Source organism: Diceros bicornis (assembly GCF_020826845.1).
Source record: "Diceros bicornis minor isolate mBicDic1 chromosome 3 unlocalized genomic scaffold, mDicBic1.mat.cur SUPER_3_unloc_1, whole genome shotgun sequence".
Taxonomy (NCBI): domain Eukaryota; kingdom Metazoa; phylum Chordata; class Mammalia; order Perissodactyla; family Rhinocerotidae; genus Diceros; species Diceros bicornis.
This window is the reverse complement of record NW_026690897.1, coordinates 1777500-1786883: the sequence shown is the minus strand read 5'-3', so window position 1 is coordinate 1786883 and position 9384 is coordinate 1777500. Positions and strand designations below refer to the sequence as shown.

Sequence of the window (9384 nt, the reverse complement as noted above, 5' to 3'; positions counted from 1 at the left end):
AATTATTATTGATTTGTAAACATTTTGAATGTATTCTGGATACCATATCTTTGCTAGTTATATACATTGAAAAGCTCTGATTCCTTTGGGTAGACTGTCTTTTATGGAGTTACATGTTAAATGAATCATTAATTTCAATATAATCAGTTTTATTATTATTATGTTTTAGAGTTTTGTTGTGCCTTGTTAAAAGAAACTAGATGAACTTTCTTTTTTCATTTATTGTTTATTTTATGAAATTTCTATTTTTCAATATTTATATTCTTTAATACACTTTTACATTTTTCTATAAAATGTACATTCGATACTAGATATATTCCAAAGTTCTTATAATTTTAGCTTCTTAGTAAATGAATCTTTTAAATTATGTGTTCTTTACTTTTTTCTCCGTAATTTATTGGAACTCCCATTATTTTAAAATATTGATTTTGTTGTCTGGCAATCTTGTTGAATTCTTATATTAATTCTAATTATCATCTACACATTATCCCATGTTTGTTATATAGATGATCATACCATCTACACACAATCATGCTCTTCTTTACAATTCTTTCCAAACTTTACATGTCTTATTAATATTAAAAAAAATTTTATTACTGCTCTGGATAAGACCTCATTACAGTGTTCAAAACAAATGGTCCTAATCAATATCCTTGTCTTTTCTAATTTTACAGAAACGTTTCTAACAAATCACTGTAAAGTATGAGGTTTTCTGAGAGTTTTCGGTAAGTCCTAGACTTTTCTGTTATATCATACTGCCTTGAAAGATTGTATCTTTACATTTCTTTAAAGAAAAGAGACAATCATTTATGGGAGGGAAATCATGATGCTCTTTGGAAATATGGTGAAATATATGGATTTCTCCACAGGAATAAAATGGACTTTTGAACATTAACACAAGCACCTGGTGTACACTTTTAGGGGATCATGAGTCTATTAAATATCCTCTATTGACTCAAAGTTAAGACTCTGATCTAAAAAGAATTTTATTCATCAAAACATTCAACAAACATTTATTGAATATCCATTATATGGCAATGACTGTGAAATATATTGTGTGTACAGAAAAAAGTAAATTGAAACTCATGAACCCTAGATACTCATAGTATAAAACATAAGCTCATGCAGGTGTTAAAATAAAATATGATACAAGACACCTCTGAGGAAAGTATATGAATTCTTATCTCAGTGATTTCTTTCTTTGCTAATGAAAGTGCGTGGTGTAATTTCAAATAACATTTTGTCATTAGGTAGAAGTTTCTGATATCTTGAGTAAACACTAGGCTGGGCAAATGAGAATAAATTCATGTAATAATAAATTGTTATATTCTATCTAGCCTCTTTGCTCCCTTTAGTTTTTTTCTTTTCTAAATTTCCCATTTCATCACACTACACTGGTGTGTACACTGGCATGTACTGGTACATGCTTTATTTTGGTTCAGCCAACATGTTGGTACTCAGAGTTCTTTTATCAGTAGTTTTGCAAAAATGTCTGCAGGCCATTTTGCTCAAAAGGAATACAGATCCCTTAGGCTTTCTAGAGGAAGCTTTGTCTGCCGTTGCTTCCAAAAACATCGTAGACAACTTGAAAATAAATAAATGGATAAAATACTTTGGTTGAACTGGTTGTAGTGACGGACAAGGCGCCTTCTCCGGGGAAGTATGGCCACAGGCCTGCTGCACGGAGGATGGATTGGAAGTCTGGGACTTGATCTCCCCTGCGGTGTTTGCTGCCTTTCGGCATGAAGAGCAGATGATTATTTTCGCTGGACCTCTCAGCGGTGTCTGAGGCCCCCTGCACATTTCACTGGTTTATAGACACTTAGAGGAGGCATTCTGCCTGTGGCAGGATTAACCTCACTTATTCCTGGATCTTTAAAAGGAGGATGTCAAACCTGTCAAAGCTTCCTTGGGTGTATTTCTATTCCATCAATCTTTTGAAACGAAATTGCTTACACGTGTTTCTAGGGAGGTCTCAGGAGGGAGTTTTCATTTCAAATGATTAATACATGCAATGTGTGCCTCACTAACAACTAATGCTAAAAATAATACATAGGAACACCCCTTCAAACTAAGTTTGCAGCAAGTTTTGGGGCAAAGTATAGTAATTAAATTCGCACATGTATCCTTGCCTATCAGCTCATATTTAATTTTCGTATGTGTGAGAAGTTAAAAGATTTGGGGAAAGAACAGCAACTGTTACCACAATATAATAAAAATTACTCAGTGCATCTTTTACTGCTGAAACTTAGGGCAACCATCAATTGAGTAATCTTCAGTATATGGTCTTGGATATAATTGTGTTATATGTCAATCAATTTCTTACCCAGAATTGGTAAAATTAACTATCAGAGAATTAAATTAAAATGGAATCCCTTCCAAAATGTAATTCTGAGTTATTTCTCTACTAAATGTTTAATATTCATATAAACTATTGGATCATTAGTTCATGCCCAGTCTTGAACTTGGTCTAAGACTTAAAGCCTTGATCTTTTGTTTCATGAATATTTAATTGGACTGAACTCTTTTCCTGTTACTGTGGAGAGAGAGTGAAACATATTCTTTATTGCTCAAGTTATCCGTCATGCTTGGCATTTTAATTTACTTTCTTAAACTTTTTAACCAAGGACCATTTCAATTCCAATGAGCATACTGTATCACACTTTTTCAGATGACTACATTTTCTCTTTGAAGTTTTTTTTTAATTCTTCTGAAGCTTGAGAATATTTCCCATCTAGTTCTAGCTTACTAAACATTGAGGTCAGACAGAAATCATTCTTCTATGATTTGGAGATTTTGGTTGGTAGGTGACTATACTTCAAGGAACATATTGTACTTCTAAATATATCTGGAAATTATCAAACGTGAGTCATCTTCATTTCTCTAACTGATTAATGGTATATGTGAATTATCATTCAGAATTAAGTGTATTACTATAAATTACTATATCTAGGAGAGTATTTAATACAAATTACCTGTCATAACCACACCACTACCGCCACCAAATATTGTCTATCTTCATTAAGTGGTGAGGTGGAGTGATAAGCATCATGTTGGGGCTGCTGCTTATATAAGAGGGTAGGAGGAGATGAATTTTTGCTGTATACTTCTCTACATTCTATATGTACTACATATATACATTGACATGAATTACAAAGAACCACATTGAAGTTATTGATTTCAAATGAACCGTATGACTAATAAATTTAATTATAATGCTATATGCTAAATATAATGCTTATGACTTCCCAAGCATTTTCTTTTTCTCATTTTATTCCCATAAAATAGATGATGAGTTAATGATGTTCATATATATTTACTAAATAATATAATCGAATGAAAGAACAGGTTTTCTGAAACCCAATCTGGCCATCTTTCAGCTACACTGCTGTTAGATAAATTTCAGTGTTTCACACCTATGTTAAAATTATTGCCTATGTTTGGAACCTCAGTTATTTAAATCAGATATTTCTATACCATCTTGAACACAGACTTTTTTCCAAGTAGTACAGAGGTTCCAAAATTGTGGTCAGCATCCTGAACCCAGCCTAGAGTTGTCTTTTCTTTGTCTCATGCACTGTTTAATATTTAAAAATAAGAAATTAGCATAAAAGTCTGTATTGAAAAGTGAGAATATTGGGCAACAAAGATTCTATGTCTTCTTGTGGAAATGATCGAATAGTGCTAAAGAGCTGAGGCCTCCTTGCTATAAGATATTCTATTTTCAGTAATCCAATCCTTTGTGTCTTCCTAACACTGAGACAGAGTGTCAGCTGCAGAACTAAGAACAAAATGTGATGACATTACCAGAATCCTTACGTGAGGCTCACTTTCCCCCTTTGTGTTATAAGACTGACTACTATAGGTAATTGATTTTTGACTACTGGTTGCATCACTTAATCCTACTTTTGGGTTGTTTATATTGAGTTCTTACTTAAACTTCTCATCACCTGTACATCCCTTAAATGATGGTGCTCCTATCTGAAAAACAGATAGGACTACACTATGAAAGGCCTTCTTCTCATCCTATGGAATCTTTCTAGGAGGCTTCTAATCTCAACTTTACAGTGAAAAGTCATACATTTATATTTCTAGACCGTATTTCTCTTTGTTTTCTTTGATGTTTAGACTTCTAGATCTCATTTATTATTGCACATCTCCATTTGGGTATAGTGTAGATATCTCTTATTAAACTGAATTTTTCATATTGTTACCCAGATTTGGTCTTCCTTCTATATTCCTTAACTCAGAACATGGTAATATCATACTCTCATTACCAAAAAATAGAAACATTGAAGTTTTCTGTCTCTCACTCTTTTTCTCAATTCCTAAGACCTAAAAAGCAGCCAGGCTATGTTCATTCAACCTCTCAAATCCACCATTTTGACTGAAAAAACACTTGCCACCTATGTATATACTAGAAACATACAATAAATACGATTAAAATAAGAAAATTCTCCCAACTTCCAAAAGTTCATAATTAGACCTATGAATAGAAAATTATAATTCAATGTGATGTGAAAAATGGTGGGATTATACAGAGGGTGTCACAAGACTCCGAAGAATGCCATTTAAGCCATACTGAGAGAGACTGATGTGGGAAGTGGTGGTGTTGCTTCTACTGAGTGATGTTTCGATTGCATTAGCCAATGATGAATTTAGGGAATGGGAATTTCATGTAAAGAGAATAAACTGAAGATATAAAAGGGAAAGGTCGATATGGGAAAATTTATAAGCAGCATAGCTTGCTTGAGGATAAAGTATAAGGTAGGAAGCGTGGTAGGTAAGTTGGAGAAACAGATAGAAATTGCATTATGAAAGGTCTTCAATGACATATAAAGAGCTTAGACCTTATCTTCTCAGGAAAGAATTTGAAAAAATTTAGGCAAAGGTGTAATAAAATCAGAGACGCAATTTAGTAAGAATATAATTGAGTATTTTTATTTGGTATAAATGTCTGCATGGAAGGAGCCTGGTTAGGGAGATAATGCAATGGTTACGAGAAGAAATTTTGAGGGAGTGAAATAAAGTGGTTATAATAAGGACATAGAAGATTTGATATAATAAATATTTAGAAATTAAAATCTGGTGATCAAACCAAACATAGAGGGAGAGGGAAAGAGACAAATAAGAATAATTTTTTCAATTTTCTTGCTTTGGTGATTGAGTAGCTGGTAGTATGATTAACAATAGCAACAAGTATGTATTGAACTAAGAAGATGTTCATGTTAACTGAAACAGGCAGGTTGTTGTGTAATGTCTAGAGAATGATTCTACTTTTTATCCAACATAAAAATAAAATTCCCGTAAGTATTTATAATTATTAATATTTTCTTAAAAAATTTGTAAGTGGAAAATCATAAGTAGAAATGTTGATTGGGGTTATTCATATAGGACCAGTTGAATATGATTTGTTTGAGAGCTCTATAGGGGACTGTAGAGCTGTATAGATGTTCCATTCTGCCATAAATACATGAGTTACTTTTCCATTGAACTATATAAACATTTCTTCATTCCTACTAATAAAATCAGCTATAATAATACTTATGATAAAACAGCCAATATGCGTACCATGTGCAGCTACTGTGTTAGACTTTTTTGTATTTTTTGTGAAATTCACAGCAACCATAGAACATTTCACAGGTAGCGAAACTAAGGCTTGGAGGGGCTAAGTGTAAAATGTAAATTTACACTTAGCGATATGCCTACATTTAAAGCCAGTTCAGTCTGAACTCTTAAATACTACTTTATATATGGCGCATATGTGTAACGCGGTTGACTGCGATTAGGAATGCAGTCTTTCTCAAGGAGGCAGATACCTGAGCAATTTCACTTTCCTTCTACCTTATTTGTAGTTGCTCAGGAAAAAACCCACCGATACAATATAAAAATACTACGATTTTTATGGGGAGGGGGTTAGGTGGCTGTTTTAATAAGCAAGGCAACTTACAAGGCTAATCTTGGCCGCAAGACAAGTAGATCTCCACATCCGCCTGCCAAGTTCTTAATTTAAGAGTTTATTTAGAGTCCTTAATGAGATTCAGTCATGAATACCATCCACATGGTCTCAACAACACATTACTCGCCCAAGGCTGTGTCCTTGAAGTGGCTCCTAGTGTGAATGGTGGGCCAAATATGCATTCCAAGGACAGGGGAGTGGATGAGGAGCCTCCAATTGCTCCGGTCTGGTTAGAGTTTCAGCTGGAGATCACGTACTCTTGATGACCTTCTCCAACTCTCCACCCCTGGTGACCATCTCTGACAAATCTTGCAGGCCCCTCCTCTTCTACAATGGCCCTCAGTGGTCAGCAAAGGGTTTCATTAGCATGGAGGTGCCTGGTTTGGTGGCTCTCTGGTGCACTGGAGGCAGATACCACAGCAGCAATATAGGCATACAAGAGAAGGGCATAGAAGATATACTCAAGGATTAGGGTAAGACTTTTCCAATCATGAAATTAAAGTGTTTTTATTTTTGTACTTCATTCTTTACTCTTGTCTTCTGATGCCTCCCTGAAATCCCAGAGTTTCACCCTGATTTTCATGGTTGTAACATCAGAAAATATCACTTCTGGGGGAAAAAAGTGCCTGATACATTAGGTAAGCATAATGTCTCACAACTATGAATTGAGATACCTAGTAGATGTTTATGAGTTGAATTTATATTAAGAACTGATGTAATATCAGAGACTAGGAAAGAAAATGCTTAAAATGTGATTTTATCATCAAAGATGATTTTCTATCTATAAGTCACAGTACAGAATCTATCTAAAGAGCATGCTAACTTCTTGCTGAAGTGATAAAGTTGTCCTTTTAAAATTTGACATAAAAATTTTAAAATTATGAATATTATTAAAATATGAATATTACTAAAACTATGTTATATAATCTTATTACTCTTCTCAAGAAAACTCTATCCTGAGCCTTCTATGTGCTATTATGTAGACTATATGACAAAGACTCTCTGTGGACTAGATCTAATGAATGATCACTTATAATCATTAACACATATGTACAAAAGCATGGCATACGGGTGACGCCAGCCTGGACTCCATTCTACACAAAGGCAACAAAAATACATTTAAATCATTCACATGAAGATTCAAATTGCTAACATATCACTTCAAATTTGAAGTTAATAAAGAATGTCGGGGGCTGGCGCAGTGGTGCAAGCAGTTAAGTGGGCACGCTCCGCTTAGGCGGCCCGAGGTTCACGGCCCGGATCCTGGGCACACACCGACGCACTGCTTGTCACACCATGCTGTGGCAGCGTCCCATATAAAGTAGAGGAAGATGGGCATGGATCTCATGTCAGGGCCAATCTTCCTCTGCAAAAAAAAAAAAAAAAAAAAAAAGAGGAGGATGGGCATCGGATGTTAGCTCGGGGCTGATCTTCCTCACAAAAAAAAAAAGAATGTCATAGAAGAAGATAATGACAAGTACAATGTTATAGCCATGCCTATTTGGTCTTTTGCCTTGCATAAAATAAGCTCAAAGTGGTAAATGTATTTTCAATTGTATGATGTAATTTTAGCACGAACAGAATATTCTGTATAATATGAAAGCTGCAAAGTCTAGTGTTTAAGCCTTAGGAAAATCGAGAGTTCAAAAATGTCTTCAATGAAAATGGAATGATCAGCTATGACTATTAAATACATCACTGATTTTACTGATTGACTATTTTTGCTGGCATAGGGAAATCTGACTGAGAATGGTAAGAATCTTAATTTTACTGCCTTATTAATGTTGAATATTTTGTCAGACGAATTTGAAGTTAGTGATTAAGTTCACATGACATTGCCAAAGAAGAGGTTTTGTTTGTGGACAGATTAATGCAAACAGGGCCAGTGGTCCACTCACCCTTCACTCAACAATGGAGATTGAGTGGGACGTTTAACCTGTTCCAACTGAGTTCACCCCTTCGTGTTGTCCAAAACTGTATGGTTTCCCCTTATGGCTGAGGCTGTTATATAAAAAAAGAAACTATTTATTGTTATTATTATTTTGTTTCAGCTCAACCTCTAAGAGATGACTTTCCTAGACTCCAGCGGAATGAGAATGAACCTCAAGAATCTGAGTACTTTAACTGCAAATTACAAATCACGTAATAATTATGACAACAAAAGAGAAATAACACATTCCAAGAGTCATGCTTTTTAGATAATAATCAATTTTAATATTAAAAAAATCCTTTGAGGGGGGCTGGCCTGGTGGCATAGTGGTTAAGTTCACGCACTCTGCTCCAGTGGCCCAGGGTTAGCAGATTTGGATCCTGGGTGTGGACCTACACACCACTCATCAAGCCACGATGTGGCAGCATCCCAAATACAAAATAGAGGAAGATTGGCACGGCTGTTAGCTCAGGGCCGATCTTCCTCAACAACAACAACAAAAAACTCTTTTTATTGTAATGATTGATTACTTTGAGTTGTTTTTTGACTTTGTGTTCAATTTTTTAATTGTTACCTCTTTTAATAAATAACTTGTGTTTGTTTCGGTATTTATCTCATTTACTTATGCTGTGCAAATACTTACACAGTTTTGTTTTCCAAAGGGGTTAGTAAGACCTCAGTGTTTGATATCCTTCTTGGATTTATTGCATATATTTTAACTCTATGTTATGTTCCAGAACTCATCTTCTGACTGCTCAAATACCACCATTAACTGCTCATTGAAAGTTGGCTCTAAGATCACTTGTTCTAATATTACTTATGACTAAACAGAAAAAAATGCTGAAAGAGACTTCAAACAATTCTTGTCTGTCCTCCACTTTTGATGATTAACTGTGCCCAAAACAACACACAGAGGTCATTAGCAAACTGGGCCTGAAAAATGGTAATAGATATATATTTTTCTACTTGTCCATATTAATTAATGTAGACATTTCCTCCAAGTAATATTCCTTTAAAGAATCTTTTTGTGACTCAAAAGTAGCTTTACATAATATTATTAAATTGCTGATTATCTATTTGGTAACAGGCAATCTACGTTCACAATTTCTTAACAACAGTACTTCTCTGAATTTAAAATTCTCCATATAGTTGTAAATGACTAGCTTGTATCAAACCAACTTTCACCAAGAATAACTATAAAAATCACATTTAAGAAAAGAAAAAGAAAACACCTTACTTATTGGAGGCATTGGAGAGTATCTAGGGCATCCAGCAATTGTTAGGACAATATCCTAATAAAAGGAATACACAGTATGAGCCCAACTTTCCACAAAATTTCCCCTTGAGGTATTTTCCATCGCTAAGTGGCTGAAGGCAGAGAGACTAAGCAGAAAGCAAAAACTCAGGACTCTTGACAGTCTTACAGGGCTAAAGAGACAAGATAATATGAAGCACAGGTATAACCAACCAGTCAGAATTGGAGGGACCAAGATCC

At 34.6% G+C, this 9384-nt stretch overlaps 1 long non-coding RNA gene across 1 annotated transcript; it reads left to right on the top strand.

The window, feature by feature from the left end:
- Positions 1 to 671: 671 nt before the first annotated feature.
- Positions 672 to 8136, top strand: LOC131402007 (uncharacterized). The gene is made up of 3 exons (XR_009218183.1): positions 672 to 725; positions 6523 to 6597; positions 8011 to 8136. It is a non-coding gene; the product is annotated as an uncharacterized LOC131402007 (long non-coding RNA).
- The last annotated feature ends 1248 nt before the right edge of the window (positions 8137 to 9384 follow it).